Raw genomic sequence first — 17,437 nt, forward strand, 5'->3', positions numbered from 1 at the left:
AAGGGAACACTAAAATAAAAAAATAACACATCCTAGATCTTAATGAATTAAATATTCTTATTAAATACTTTTTTCTTTACATAGTTGAATGTGCTGACAACAAAATTATACAAAAATGATCAATGGAAATCAAATTTATCAACCCATGGAGGTCTGGATTTGGAGTCACACTCAAAGTTAAAAAGTTGAAAAAATTAAAGTGGAAAACCACACTACAGGCTGATCCAACTTTGATGAAATGTCCTTAAAACAAGTCAAAATGAGGCTCAGTAGTGTGTGTGGCCTCCACGTGCCTGTATGACCTCCCTACAACGCCTGGGAATGCTCCTGATGAGGTGGCGGATGGTCTCCTGAGGGATCTCCTCCCAGACCTGGACTAAAGCATCCGCCAACTCCTGGACAGTCTGTGGTGTAACGTGGCGTTGGTGGATGGAGCGAGACATGATGTGCCAGATGTGCTCAATTGGATTCAGGTCTGGGGAACGGGCGGGCCAGTCGATAGCATCAATGCCTTCCTCTTGCAGGAACTGCTGACACAGTCCAGCCACATGAGGTCGAGCATTGTCTTGCATTAGGAGGATCCCAGGGCCAACCGCACCAGCATATGGTCTCACAAGGGGTCTGAGGATCTCATCTCGGTACCTAATGGCAGTCAGGCTACCTCTGGCGAGCATATGGAGGGCTATGCGGCCCCCCAAAGAAATGCCACCCCACACCCACCGCCAAACCGGTCATGTTGGAGGATGTTGCAGGCAGCAGAACGTTCTCCACGGCGTCTCCAGACTCTGTCTCGTCTGTCACATGTGCTCAGTGTGAACCTGCTTTCATCTGTGAAGAGCACAGGGTGCCAATGGCGAATTTAACAATCTTGGTGTTCTCTGGCAAATGCCAAACGTCCTGCACGGTGTTGGGCTGTAAGCACAACCCCCACCTGTGGACGTCGGGCCCTCATACCACCCTCATGGAATCTGTTTCTGACCGTTTGAGCAGACACATGCACATTTGTGGCCTCCTGGAGGTCATTTTGCAGAGCTCTGGCAGTGCTCCTCCTGCTCCTCCTTGCACAAAGGCGGAGGTAGCGGTCCTGCTGCTGGTTTGTTGCCCTCCTACGGCCTCCTCCACGTCTCCTGATGTACTGGCCTGTCTCCTAGTAGTGCCTCCATGCTCTGGACACTACACTGACACACAGCAAACCTTCTTGCCACAGCTCGCATTGATGTGCCATCCTGGATGAGCTGCACTACCTGAGCCACTTGTGTGGGTTGTAGACTCCGTCTCATGCTACCACTAGAGTGAAAGCACCGCCAGCATTCAAAAGTGACCAAAACATCAACCAGGAAGCATAGGAACTGAGAAGTGGTCTGTGGTCACCACCTGCAGAACCACTCCTTTATTGGGGGTGTCTTGCTAATTGCCTATAATTTCCACCTGTTGTCTATTCCATTTGCACAACAGCATGTGAAATTTATTGTCAATCAGTGTTGCTTCCTAAGTGGACAGTTTGATTTCACAGAAGTGTGATTGACTTGGAGTTACATTGTGTTGTTTAAGTGTTCCCTTTTTTTTAAATCCAAAAATGGCTTTATCAACTTCTGAATGTCCCTTTAAGTCTAATCCTTTCCTTTTTTGCATATCTTATTTTAGAGACGAGGACCAGTGGATTGGAATCCACTCCAATTTTAAACATTGATGAAGAAATAGGTATGTTTAAGTTGTTTTACTTTCAAAATTGGGGTCATCTTGGTGTTACTGAATTATACTGCACTACATCTTTATTTTTGACAGTGATGCAACATTTTTAAATGTGTTTCCAGAATTTCGGTTTTGAGATCAAATGTTTGATATGAGGTTACAGTACAGAATGTCACCTTTTATTTCAGGGTATTTCTATACTTTTCTGATTTACCGTTTCGAAATTAAGGCACTTTATATGTCTAGTTGCAAGTTTTATTAGTCGTATGTACAGGATACGGATGGTAACACGATCCAACGAAATGCTTACTTGCAGGTAGCTTCTCGACAAAGCAAATGAAAATGCTGGAGTGTAGAGACATATTTAACATTTTAGCGTCACTGTCCAAATAGTTCTGTAGTGGAGGGCAATAACAACATCCAAATAGTTCTGTAGTGGAGGGCAATAACAACATCCAAATAGTTCTGTAGGGGAGGGCAATAACAACATCCAAATAGTTCTGTAGTGGGGGCAATAACAACATCCAAATAGTTCTGTAGTGGAGGCCAATAACAACATCCAAATAGTTCTGTAGGGGAGAGCAATAACAACATCCAAATAGTTATGTAGTGGAGGGCAATAACAACATCCAAATAGTTCTGTAGGGGAGGGCAATAACAACATCCAAATAGTTCTGTAGTGGGGGGCAATAACAACATCCAAATAGTTCTGTAGTGGAGGCCAATAACAACATCCAAATAGTTCTGTAGTGGAGGGAAATAACAACATCCTGACAGAGATTTTTCCTCCACACATTTCCTTTAATATGAAGCAATCTGCCATTCACACATTATGGAATTAGTCTTAGTTGAATTCATTCAAATCCACTATTGGAATGTTTCCACAGTGTCGTTCCTTTTGTACCCACTGTCTGTAAGTGTGGAAGCTGGAAGCATTTGCCTTTGAGGAGAGTTTACTCTGTAGTCAAAATACACCGAGTGTACAAAATATTCCTAATATTGAGTTGCACTCCCTTTTGCCCTCAAAACAGCCTCAATTCGTCAGGGCATGGACTCTACAAGGTGTTGAAAGCGTTCCACAGGGATGCTGGCCCATGTTAACTCAAATGCTTCCCACAGTTGTGTCAATTTGGCTGGATGTCCTTTGGGTGGTGGACCATTCTTGATACACACGGGTAAATGTGGATCGTGAAAAACCCAGCACTGTTGGAGCTGGCACCTACTACCATACCCCTTTCAAAGGCACTTAAATATTTTGTCTTGCCCAGTCACCCTCTGAATGGCACACATACACAATCCATGTCTCAAGGCTTAAACATACTTCTTAAACCTGTCTCCTCCCCTTTATCTACACTGGTGGATTTAACAGGTGACATCAATAAGGGATCATAGCTTTCACCTGGTCAGTCTGTCAGGGAAAGAGAATGTTTTGTACTCAGTGTATTGTTGCTGTTTTAAGAACATTCAGAATTTCTATTCGATGATGGGATCAAGTTATATTGTTTGATATTCCAATTTAGACTTTACTCAACATTTTGGTCTGCCCTGTAATTGAATTTACTGTGGTCACACCATAGATTGTGCAGAGATATATTTGCTGTCACCTACTTATAGCCTTATGCGCATTTTAATAGATTAATTATATCAAATTCTTAATTGAATCATTTTCCCATTTTTGTGTTTTCAAAAAAGCAATACTTCATAGAGAAATTAACATCCTCCTAGCTGACTTAGAAGACCCTGAGTGTTCAAATCCTGCTGTGCCTGGTGCATCACACAGTTGGAGTGTGAGGAAGGAACTCTCACAGGATAGGTGGAAGGAGTACAGGCCTGAGATTGTATATTCTCTGCTTGCTGCAGAGCATGCTTCTCAGAAGATCTGTCAGTCATGCAATGTGAAAAGGGCTATTCTGCGATGTAGAAGACTGTCTGCCGAAACAGCTTTACTACGAAGCCTCTACACATGCAAAGTTCCCCCTGCACATCAGAGTCTTGATCGAGGGGTTCTACCTTCCTCCAACTACAGCCATATCTCTCCACAGTGATGGCAAATATGCACTTCATGAACAGGGTGTGTTTTATTTATTTTTTTGCGGCTGAATGTATTATATCAAAGTTCAAATGTATTCTTGTTTATTGTTGTATATAAATATTGTCCCTAGATTGTTTCTTACCATTGGATGTACCAAAGGTGATATGTGGTTGCCTGACAAGCACCATCCATGTTGGCCCTGGGAAACATATAATACTTGTAGGAATAAATGGTCATGTGCAATATCTACAAGCACCATCCATGTTGGCCCTGGGAAATATATAATACTCGTAGGAATAAATGGTCATGTGCAATATCTACAAGCAGCATCCATGTTGGCCCTGGGAAACATATAATACTCGTAGGAATAAATGGTCATGTGCAATATCTACAAGCACCATCCATGTTGGCCCTGGGAAACATATAATACTCGTAGGAATAAATGGTCATGTGCAATATCTACAAGCACCATCCATGTTGGCCCTGGGAAACATATAATACTTGTAGGAATAAATGGTCATGTGCAATATCTACAAGAACCATCCATGTTGGCGCTGGGAAACATATAATACTTGTAGGAATAAATGGTCATGTGCAATATCTACAAGCACCATCCATGTTGGCCCTGGGAAACATATAATACTCGTAGGAATAAATGGTCATGTGCAATATCTACAAGCAGCATCCATGTTGGCCCTGGGAAACATATAATACTCGTAGGAATAAATGGTCATGTGCAATATCTACAAGCACCATCCATGTTGGCCCTGGGAAACATATAATACTCGTAGGAATAAATGGTCATGTGCAATATCTACAAGCACCATCCATGTTGGCCCTGGGAAACATATAATACTTGTAGGAATAAATGGTCATGTGCAATATCTACAAGAACCAAACAGTGATGTAGCAATGCAATGTAAAACAACATTAATTCAGACTACATTTTTTTCCTCAAGGTCTCTACAATGTCACAGTGCCTGTGCCTACCTGCACAACTTGTCTTGGCACCTGGACAGCAAACTTGGCAGATCTGATAAAGAATGGGTGTTGGCCTGCCACTGTCAACTGTTACACCATATACCAGGTAGATCTGTTCAGCTCTTTTGAGGAGCTGAAAGTGTCAGCCTCAGGAATGTCCGGTCTGGCGTTTTATGCGGATTTTGGAGCAGCGAACTGACTACTTTGGCAGGGTAACAATCAATTATACTCAGCACCACTGTCCTGCCATGCCCCTTATCTGTGCCCCTCTTGCAGCCAATATTTCCTGCTCTTTACAATGTAAGTACTCATCTTACTTTTGCATTAACTTTCACCTGCTTTGCTGTCAACAGTATGTACTGGCCCTACTTTAACTCAAATCCCGTCATCCATAGTGAATTATAGTATGTTTTGTTTATACTATTGTTGTAAGTTATTTCATATATTTTCTATATGTATTTTTCACTTACCAGAACAGAATGATCTGTGGGGACACTTTTCAAAAAAGCTTCTTTGAGTGGACGTACTGCCTCTCTGAAATTGATCAGGTCTGTGATATTGTTAAGGGATTTTTTATCAATAATGACTAATTATGTATACATTTCAATCAGGTCTGACTAATCAGAATACTATTATGTTACTGTATGAATGTTCTTTTAATCCTAGTACTGAATATAATGTGTGTAAATATAATCAAGAATTAGAACCATGACTGTCTGTCAACCAGCTCGTTGTTGTGGAGAGACAGTCCGATACTGGTAGACTGTCGAGTATTATCCAGGCTAAGAACAGGGCTGGTATCTGTGCAGAAGGTAAAAGCCGCTAGCAGTGGATAACAATTACTAAATAGCTTGTAGCTAATTAGCTGGTTAGCTTCTGGAGTTTCTTGAATGTGTTCTAAAATAAAATAAATAAATAATAATAATAGATAATATATAATCAAATTAAAAATCGAAAAGAGATTGAAAATAAAGTTGAAATATATATACAAAAAGTACACGAGACACAAACCCAATGCTGACAACACAATATCCCCTTGCTGTGCATCAAATAATTACATCGTTCTTACAGCTATTCTGTTCCTTTGATGAACAAAGAGTGTTACCCCTTTACTATTAAAGTGTATTGCTCTCTGTTTATGACTGATAATAGGACAGAACACAGGGATGAGGAGAAAACAATCATTTGGATCCTACACAACACATTGTTGTTGTACCTAAATAATTCCACAAGAGGACGACATATAAACATTTCTTAAAACCAATTAACCTCTACTGCCTTCAGTCCATGACGTCCCCGACTAACTAAAAGTCTGCGTCTGCAAAAATGCTCTTTTATCATAACTCGACATGAAAGTAGCCAAGCCAAAACAGTCAATGACATGCTTTTCGAGATATAAAATTAGCTATGGTGATAGAAAAGGTAAGTGAAATATAGGCGAAGGTAAGAACGTGTTTTACAGTAAGTTTAAAGTTATCACCAAGTTAGCTCTGATAGGCCTTTGGCAATCCAAGCTTTTGGGTTCGTACTCAAGGCTACTTGGTTTAGGCCTGGCTATAGCCTCGGGATACAGTCCAAAAATATCTCCCTTCTCCTGAAGTGTACCTGAAGTTCGCTTCTTCCTACAAATCTAAAATCATTGGATTGGTGGAGGCATGGGCTAGAGCGGAATATGCTACCAAATAGCACCTTATTGCCTAATGTAGGCCTACTTTTAAGGAATAGATCAATCAACTGGCTCACTAAATGGGGTACCGAAATAAATCCACAAGAGGTCGACACGAAATTAGACTAGGTTTATTTATGTTTTGACCTGCTGAGTCGCAGTGCTTAGTGAACAGATTTCAATGTGGGCCTAGCTGTATCGAAAACGGTTGATGGGGAAATTGTGTAATCTGATCAGATCAATATATTTCCCCCCCAATATTAATGAGAGAATGGGAATGTGCCATTAGCCCCTGATGTCATAAAGGTCTAACATTCCATGACGTGGTATGTAGTTCTTAATTCGTCAGTGGCTGCAATATTGTCCTCAGTAAACTCAATATGAGTGAAAACAACACAGACAAGGACAAGTTTTTCGAGATATAAAAAATACTGTATGCTATTATGGATGAAGAAAAGGTAGGTTAAATGACAAAATATTTGGGAATGTAACTAAGGATGTTTTGCTCTAGCCTCACATATTTTGTGCAGAAGGAAATAAAAAGTAACTAAAACACATTTATTTTTCTTTTCTAGGCAATGGCAAGTGATCTATAAAGGATTTTAAAAACCTGTAAGTTTCTCCATCAGCCTTTGACCTTTGATTTGGGAATGTTGTGTTGAACCAAGAGAGAGGAATTAACCATAGTTTTATTCTGCTATTACGTTCATTAATCTGTCATACTTCATCCAACTTTGAATTCAGTCACAGATAAGGAAAACGATGTTGATAAAATGCATTCTGTTCAATCTAGAATCATCAGAGTTTCATTGCCAAACCTGCTGTGTTCTGTTTTGTTTGTGCAATGCAGATGACAAAGGAACAGCTTGCAAAATTGTGCAAGACCATTGTCAACTTCATTGCACAGACCACCCTGCAGATCCTGCTGCCGGCCCTGGCCCGCATTCTAGGGGTGACGGGCTTTTATGACAATGCTGACTCATTCTGCCTTTGAGCAAAAAAGACTGGAGCTCATCCAGGAAGTTAAATATTTGGCGAAGGAGATGTGTAACTGTGGCGGCAGGGCTCTCCGACCAAGAGGTACTGTATGTTCCCCATAATGTGTGTGTGCAGTTAATCCTAACCCTCAAACTGATGAACAATAATTTCTCCTTTTCAATATTTGCCAGCTTTCTAACAGGTTTGATTTGCAATATCTAATGCACACATATAAATTACATTTAGAATACTCAATTATAATGCTTGTTAGATTTGTTAGCAGTAAGATATCGATTTTCCAACTTCAGACAGCAATTAACATGCTTTGTTTGTTCATTTTAAAGTTCCCAGACCTCACTGAAAGTCCACCTGGGAATGCCAGAAGACAGTACCATCAGCAGTGTCCAGGAGCAACTGTCAAAATCTGACCAAATGGTGGCTGCAGGACAGCTTTCAGAAATAGATAAAGTGGTTGGAACTATGCTGGAGAACATTGAGAAGATAAGCAGCGAATGTGGCGAGGAATTGGTCTATCAAGAGTCACTGCGGTCTTCCTCCTCGTTGTCATTCTCAACTGCCAAATCACAGAAGACAGAGTGGGAATTTGAACTCCATTCCTTCTGAGTTACCTGAGAGTACTGCTCAGCCCATTGTAAGATGCTCAGTCATTGACATGAGCGAATCTATTAAGCCAAAAACAATGGTGTGTGATGCCAGAACAATGTTTGCCATAGCCGAAGGATACAGAAGAAGGTTACAGGCAGTTTACATCTCACCCTGATCTAACAGATGCAATAGCTAGACTGGAGGAGCTCATATGTCAGGGTAGGATTGGTGCTCTCTCCCGTGATCTCAGTCACCAAGTTAACCGCATAATTTCCGATAGCAACTTGACCCCTCTGGGACTGACAGTGGCGGCTGGAAAGAGTGCATCTGATTACCATCCTTTCGAAGCTGAAGAGGAATGACAAGGTGGGGAAGCCCACAACTTACAAGCTGGTTCAGCTGTTTGTAGAGGAGTCTGTTAAGTGCCTCCTGCTTCCTAGTTTTGTGCCCTATTCAACTTCAATGAGTTTGGCTCAGGGGGCCAAGGTGTTGGCTAGAGTGTCTGAAGATAGAATTTCATGCTCTTCTTCTTCATCAGTATTTAGTGACACAGTCAGTCTCTTTACCAAAGTTATGGTAAGCCAGGTCATGTCCTCTGTGGATTCTGATGCAGAAAGTAGAGGATCCTCTCCAACTGAATCTTTCCAAACATCTGAAACCACTATATCTGATGTAGGCAATCTATTGAGTGGCAAGTCCTCCCCTCGGCTGTCTCCTTCTGGCGCCATTATGGCAACAAGCGAGACTTCCAATGCAGCACAAATCTTGAAGGCCAACATTGATGGAGAGGAAGTGGATACCACCAGTCATTCTGGTGTAGCTCAAAACATTGTCAGGGATGATATGTCAACCAGCCCAGACATGGTCAAAGATGTCACACTTCCAACCCCATCCTCTGATAACTTGGGCAGTGATGATGACGTCACCTGCCTCATCAGCATGTTAGTAATGAGAATTCTAACAGAAATCCAAACCCCAGCAGAACATTACCCAGTTGACGTCACACGCAAGTTATGGAGGTCTTCTGTGCATGGTCAGGCTGCTCTGAGACACAAGCCTATCCAGAGAACTTGAGGATTCATAAAGTATAGAGTCGTCTATAAAAATCTGTTGGAGGAGTTTGGCTCGGAGAAAATCCTCCAACAGGCCGTGTCGACTCAGGACTCTTCATTTGATAGGATTCTTGTCAAGTCTTTGAGTGAAGCGCTTCTCCTCCATGAGGCATTGAGGGCAGCCTCAAGAACATCAGTCAAAACCACCGGGCCTAAGGCTCTTCCACTGGCTGAGGATGTGAGGGCTAGCAGCGGGAAACTATCTTTTCTACAAGGGCTGGTCAGGCTGACAAGCAACTTAAAGGTACAGCAAACGTATTTAAATGAACAGTTGTGGGAGATAATGTGAGTAAACAATGCTATTCAGTGTAAAAAAATATAAAACCATCCGTTCATTCCAAAACCAATCATACATGTTGTTGTGCTGGTGTGGTAGGTGTGATTGTTTTCATCATGAGGTTGTTCAGCTGTGACATTTTTTAAAACATGTTTTTCTCTTTAAATACTTAGCTATTCAAGAAGGGGAACAAGAAGGATTCCCACCACTCTGAATCAGAACAAGTACAGACCATTGCTGAAGATGGCATGCGTAAGTTCACACAACAGGATATTGTCTGTTTGAGATATTGGTGTACAAAGAAATGCCACTTCAAAATAACCTTACAAAGGTTATATACGCAATCAGTAGTCATCTCCTGTGTAAAAGTAATTATATTCTCCAAAACTCAAGCTGTTGGTTCTCATTTATCAGTGTCAGTTATGCCTACTGGATAACTTATTTGTATTGCTTTTAAACTTTTTAAATGAATCTATCTTAACACTTTGTTCTAGCTAGCTATTTGTGTAGGTAGCTTTCAAGTAAACGCAATGATAATAGTAACATACATTACATCATTTCTAAATTAAAGTGCATGTCAACTCTCTCTCTCTTTCTGTAGTGCCAAGCATAGTGCCACATGCTGCCATGTCTGCACTGCCAAAGGATCTCCCTGCCAGCTCCCAACAGGAGACGCCTCACAAATGTCCACTTCTCGTCAGGATGTTTTCTGCCATCTCCAAAGGCCTGTTCAAGCCCTTCAAACAGTCCTGAAAGACCAAGTAACTTAAGACAATTTATTAAACGTCATTCATTACATTAAATTGGCCTTTGTCTTTCTATGTGCTCTGCTCCCGTTATAACAGACCAGATTACAATACTGGTCTTTTAAATGTTAGCAGTGATAGCAACATTAACTATAGTGGTGTGTATAGCCCTTCTACACAGTCTGACTCTTCTGACACTGTGTGACATGCCCTCTGATCCAGTGATCTAGGATATTCTGAGTGGCTTTAGGCCTGAATCTCTGCCCTCCTGCCCAAATACATGTTTTCTCTTCTGATATATCTACCACTGTCAGCAGCCAGCAGGGGAAAACAGACAGCACTGTTGAGAGCTTTCTTTTCTCCGTCATGACTAGAACACTGAGAAAGGCTTTTATCTATTGCAGCATATTCCATCTCTTGATTTAACCTATTATACGGTAGTACTACCCATTATTTCCCAACGGTTATTTCACAAGAAATGTGTTATAAAAAGTAAACTTACAGTGCATCCGGAAAGTATTCAGACCACTTGACTTTTTCCACATTGTTACATTACAGCCTCATTCTAAAATTCATACAATTATTTTTTTCCTCTCATTAAGCTACAAAAACACCTCATGACAAAGCGAAAAGTGTAGAAAATTTTAGCAAATTTATTAAGAATAAAAACAGAATTACCTTGTTTAAATAATTATTGAGACCCTTTGCTATGAGACTCGAAATTGAGCTCAGGTGCATCCTGTTTCCATTGATCATCCTTGAGATGTTTCTACAACTTGTTTAGAGTCCTGTGGTAAATTCAATTGATTGGACATGATTTGGAAACAAACACAGAGCTGGGAGAAGGGTATGAGAAACAATATTCTCTGATCTGATGATACCGAGATTGAACTCTTTGGCCTGAATGCCAAGCTTCACGTCTGGAGGAAACCTGGCACCATGGTTGTGAAGCATGGTTGTGGCAGCATCATGCGGTGGAATTATTTTCAGCAGCGGTTACTGGGAGACGAGTTAGGATCCTGGGAAAGATGAACGGAGCAAAGTACAGAGATCCTTACTGAAAACATGCTCCAGAGGTTCACCTTCCAACAGGACAATGACCCTAAGCACACAGCCAAGACAATGCAGGAGTGGATTCGGGACAAGTCTCTGAATGTCCATGAATGGCCCAGCCAGAGCCCGGACCTGATCGAACATCTCTGGAGAGACCTGAAAAAACTGTGCAGCGACGCTCCCCATCCAATCTGACAGAACATGAGAGGATCTTGTATCATCATACCCAAGAAGACTTGATGCTGTAATCACTGCCAAAGGTGCTTCAACAAAGTACTGAGTAAAGGGTCTGAATATTTGTAAATGTGATATCAGTATTTTATTTTTAGTACATTGTTTTATTATTTTTGAATCAAAAACCTGTTTTTGCTTTCTTATTATGGGTTATTATCTGCAGAGGGGGAGGGACGGACGGACGAATGAATCAATTTTAGAATAAGGCTGTAACGTAACAATGTGGAAAAAGTCAAGGGGTCTGAATACTTTCCGAATGCACTTTATGTAATGAAAATATTAGCTGGTTGCCACTATAGATAGCTAGTTTAACCAGTGCAGTGGTAATACTGCCTGTCTTGGGAGATAACGTAGGATGCATGCTTATCCGGGTGCCAGAGACACAATCACAAGCTTTCTTCAGACTACATTGCTCAAACTTACAACGTAAAGATATGATTTATCACTACTTAGGTCAGACCAGATATTGTGTATAAAAACAAAACACTTTATTACAATTAGGCTGAAAAAATCCAATGAAAACACAACTACTTTATAAGTACAAATGTTTTCCTTATTCATTGTTATTTACATTTTTTTTTCTTCAACATCAATAAAAAAAAAATGTCAATGTTAAATTGACACATTGAAAACGGTTATGTGAGCTGTTGGCCGAGGTTGGAGTAGCCAGGAGGAAGGCATGGCCAGCCTTTGAGAAATGCTTGTTGAAGTTTTCGATTATCATGGATTTATCGGTGGTGACCGTGTTACCTAGCCTCAGTGCAGTGGGCAGCTGGGAGGAGGTGCTCTTGTTCTCCATGGACTTTACAGTGTCCCAGAACTTTTTGGAGTTAGAGCTACAGGATGCAAATTTCTGCTTGAAAAAGCTAGCCTTTGCTTGCCTGACTGACTGCGTGTATTGGTTCCTGACTTCCCTGAACAGTTGCATATCGCAGGGACTATTCGATGCTATTGCACTCTGCCACGGGATGTTTTTGTGCTGGTCGAGGGCAGTCAGGTCTGGAGTGAACCACAAGGGTTATATCTGTTCTTAGTTCTGCATTTTTTGAACGGAGCAAGCTTATCTAAGATGGTGAGGAAGTTACTTTTAAAGAATGACCAGGCATCCTCAACTGACTGGATGAGGTCAATATCCTTCCAGGATACCCAGGCCAGGTCGATTAGAAAGGCCTGCTCGCAGAAGTGTTTTAGGGAGCGTTTGACAGTGATGAGGGGTGGTTCGTTTGACTGCGGACCCGTAGCGGATACAGGCAATGAGGCAGATATCGCTGAGATCCTGATTGAAGACAGCGGAGGTGTATTTGGAGGGCCAGTTGGTCAGGATAACGTCTATGAGGGAGCCCTTGTTTACAGATGCAGGGTTGTACCTGGTGGGTTCCTTGATGATTTGTGTGAGATTGAGGGCATCTAGCTTAGATTGTAGGACTGCCGGGGTGTTAAGCATATCCCAGTTTAGGTCACCTAACAGAACAAACTCTGAAGCTAGATGGGGGGGGGGGCGATCAATTCACAAATGGTGTCCAGGGCACAGCTGGGAGCCGATGGGGCTCGGTATAGCAGGCGGCAACAGTGAGAGACTTATTTCTGGAGAGAGTCATTTTTAAAATTAGTAGTTCGAACTGTTTGGGTATGGACCTGGAAAGTATGACATTCTGTCAACTGTTGGACCTTATATTTTCAACAAAATGCTCCAAGATGACATAGCAGTCAGACGCCTTTTGTCCTCGTCTTGTCGTGTCCCATGTATATACATATATATATATATATATATATATATATATTTACAACTTTCTTCGCATACCTTTTTATATATATTTTTTATTTTCCATAAACTCATCTTCAAAACACTCTCCTGCAAACCCGCCTCACCAATTTATATATATTTTTTAAAAAGTATTATTTACCTTATTTGCCAGAAGCTAGCCTGAAGCTAATCCAGAAGCCAGCCAGAAGCTAATCCAGAAGCTAGCCTGAAGCTAATCCAGAAGATAGCCTGAAGCTAATCCAGAAGCTAATCCAGAGTACCATCAGTCACTCCTGGGCTACAATCACCTATCCGGACCCGTTTTACTGCCACACCGGGCCTTCACAACTGGATTACCAATGTTATCTACCTGAGAAAGTAATATGGCTGGCTCCTCTGTCGCGACGTTACCTAGACCTATCGGACCATTTTTTTTAATATATATATTTTTTTTTTCTTGGGCCTCTATAACTATATCTATTGTTTTTTTTTGCGAATTGGATTGATCCCCTCTACCACACGGAACCCCACTAATCCTACCGACGGAAACGCAATAGGTGGCTAAAAACAGACCTCCATCCTATGCTAGCTTGCTACCGATGGCCCGGCTAGGTGTCTGAATCGCCGTGACCCCAACCAACCTCACTACTCCCTGGACCCTTTTGATCACTCGACTAAGCATGCCTCTCCCTAATGTCAATATGCCTTGTCCATTGCTGTTCTGGTTAGTGTTTATTGGCTTATTTCACTGTAGAGCCTCTAGTCCTGCTCACTATACCTTATCCAACCTATTAGTTCCACCACCCACACATGCGATGACATCTCCTGGTTTCAATGATGTTTCTAGAGACAATATCTCTCTCATCATCACTCAATACCTAGGTTTACCTCCACTGTATTCACATCCTACCATACCTTTGTATACATTATACCTTGAAGCTATTTTATCGCCCCCAGAAACCTCCTTTTACTCTCTGTTCCAGACGTTCTAGACGACCAATTCTTATTGCTTTTAGCCGTACCCTTATCCTACTCCTCCTCTGTTCCTCTGGCGATGTAGAGGTGAATCCAGGCCCTGCAGTGCCTAGCTCCACTCCTATTCCCCAGGCGCTCTCTTTTGATGACTTCTGTAACCGTAATAGCCTTGGTTTCATGCATGTTAACATTAGAAGCCTCCTCCCTAAGTTTGTTTTATTCACTGCTTTAGCACACTCTGCCAACCCGGATGTTCTAGCTGTGTCTGAATCCTGGCTTAGGAAGACCACCAAAAATTCTGAAATTTTCATCCCAAACTACAACATTTTCAGACAAGATAGAACTGCCAAAGGGGGCGGTGTTGCAATCTACTGGAAAGATAGCCTGCAGTGTTCTGTCCTACTATTCCGGTACTGTACCCAAACAATTTGAACTTCTACTTTTAAAAATCCACCTCTCTAAAAACAAGTCTCTCACCGTTGCCGCCTGCTATAGACCACCCTCTGCCCCCAGCTGTGCTCTGGACACCATATGTGAACTGATTGCCCCCATCTATCTTCAGAGCTCATGCTGCTAGGCGACCTAAACTGGAACATGCTTTTAACACCCCAGCCATCCTACAATCTAAGCGTGATGCCCTCAATCTCACACAAATTATCAATGAACCTACCAGGTACCTCCCCAAAGCCTTAAACACCGGCACCCTCATAGATATCATCCTAACCAACTTGCCCTCTAAAATACACCTCTGCTGTCTTCAACCAAGATCTCAGCGATCACTGCCTCATTGCCTGCATCCGTAATGGGTCAGCGGTCAAACGACCTCCACTCATCACTGTCAAACGCTCCCTGAAACACTTCAGCGGGCAGGCCTTTCTAATCGACCTGGCCGGGGTATCCTAGAAGGATATTGATCTCATCCCGTCAGTAGAGGATGCCTGGTTATTTTTTTTAAATGCCTTCCTAACCATCTTAAATAAGCATGCCCCATTCAAGAAATTTAGAACCAGGAACAGATATAGCCCTTGGTTCTCCCCAGACCTGACTGCCCTTAACCAACACAAAAACATCCTATGGCATTCTGCATTAGCATCGAACAGCCCCCGTGATATGGAGCTGTTCAGGGAAGCTAGAAACCATTATACACAGGCAGTTAGAAAAGCCAAGGCTAGCTTTTTCAAGCAGAAATTTGCTTCCTGCAACACTAACTCCTGGGACACTGTAAAGTCCATGGAGAATAAGAACACCTCCTCCCAGCTGCCCACTGCACTGAAGATAGGAAACACAGTCACCACTGATAAATACACTATAATTGAGAATTTCAATAAGCATTTTTCTACGGCTGGCCATGCTTTCCACCTGGCTACTCCTACCCCGGTCAACAGCACTGCACCCCCAACAGCAACTCGCCCAAGCCTTCCCCATTTCTCTTTCTCCCAAATCCATTCAGCTGATGTTCTGAAGGAGCCGCAAAATCTGGACCCCTACAAATCAGTTGGGCTAGACAATCTGAACCCTTTCTTTCTAAAATTATCTGCCAAAATTGTTGCCACCCCTATTACTAGCCTGTTCAACCTCTCTTTCGTGTCGTCTGATATTCCCAAAGATTGGAAAGCAGCTGCGGTCATCCCCCTCTTCAAAGGGGGGGACACTTTTGACCCAAACTGCTACAGACCTATATCTATCCTACCCTGCCTTTCTAAGGTCTTCGAAAGCCAAGTCAACAAACAGATTACCGACCATTTCGAATCTCACCATACCTTCTCTGCTATGCAATTGGGTTTCAGAGCTGGTCATGGGTGCACCTCAGCCACGCTCAAGGTCCTAAACGATATCTTAACCGCCATCGATAAGAAACATTACTGTGCAGCCGTATTCATTGATCTGGCCAAGGCTTTCGACTCTGTCAATCACCACATCCTCATCGGCAGACTCGACAGCCTTGGTTTCTCAATTGATTGCCTCGCCTGGTTCACCAACTACTTCTCTGATAGAGTTCAGTGTGTCAAATCGGAGGGTCTGCTGTCCAGACCTCTGGCAGTCTCTATGGGGGTGCCACAGGGTTCAAATCTAGGACCGACTCCCTTCTCTGTATACATCAATGATGTCGCTCTTGCTGCTGGTGAGTCTCTGATCCACCTCTACGCAGACGACACCATTCTGTATACTTCTGGCCCTTATTTGGACACTATGTTAACAACCCTCCAGGAAAGCTTCAATGCCATACAACTCTCCTTCCGTGGCCTCCAATTGCTCTTAAATACAAGTAAAACTAAATGCATGCTCTTCAACCGATCGCTGCCTGCACCTGCCCACCTGTCCAACATCACTACTCTGGACTGCTCTGACTACTCAACTAATTGGATACAGTCTATCACAGTGCAATCCGTTTTGTCACCAAAGCCCCATATACTACCCACCATTGCGACCTATACGCTCTCGTTGGCTGGCTCTCTCTTCATACTCGTCACCAAACCCACTGGCTCCATGTCATCTACAAGACCCTGCTAGGTAAAGTCCCCCGTTATCTCAGCTCGCTGGTCACCATAGCATCACCCACCTGTAGCACGCGCTCCAGCAGGTATATCTCTCCGGTCACCCCCAAAACCAATTATTTATTTGGCCGCCTCTTCTTCCAGTACTCTGCTGCCAATGACTGGAACGAACTAAAAAAATCTCTGATACTGGAAACACTTATCTCCCTCACTAGCTTTAAGCACCAACTGTCAGAGCAGCTCACAGATTACTGCACCTGTACATAGCCCACCTATAATTTAGCCCAATCAACTACCTCTTTCCCTACTGTATTTATTTTATTTATTTATTTAGCTCCTTTGCACCCCTTTATTTTTTACTTCTACTTTGCATATTCTTCCACTGCAAATCTACCATTCCTGTGTTTTACTTGCTGTATTGTGTTTACTTTGCCACCATGGCCTTTTTTGCCTTTACCTCCCTTATCTCACCTCATTTGCTCACATCATATATAGACTTGTTTATACTGTATTATTGACTGTATATTTGTTTTACTCCATGTGTAACTCTGTGTCGTTGTATGTGTCGAACTGCTTTGCTTTATCTTGGCCAGGTTGCAATTGTAAATGAGAACTTGTTCTTAACTTGCCTACCTGGTTAAATAAAGGTGAAATATATTTTTTTAAATATATAAAGAAAGCATCTCAGAGGGTTGATCTAGCTGCAGATAGCTAATTCTCCTCTATGTGTTTTCCCCTTGCTGCTAATAAGCTATCTGACAGTCTATGCAGCAACTATTGTATTAGAGTCAAGCTGTGGTTATTTTATTTATTTTCCTAGACAAGTCAGTTAAAGAACAAATTCTT

This window comes from Oncorhynchus keta, chromosome 14 (assembly GCF_023373465.1).
Source record: "Oncorhynchus keta strain PuntledgeMale-10-30-2019 chromosome 14, Oket_V2, whole genome shotgun sequence".
NCBI lineage: Eukaryota > Metazoa > Chordata > Actinopteri > Salmoniformes > Salmonidae > Oncorhynchus > Oncorhynchus keta.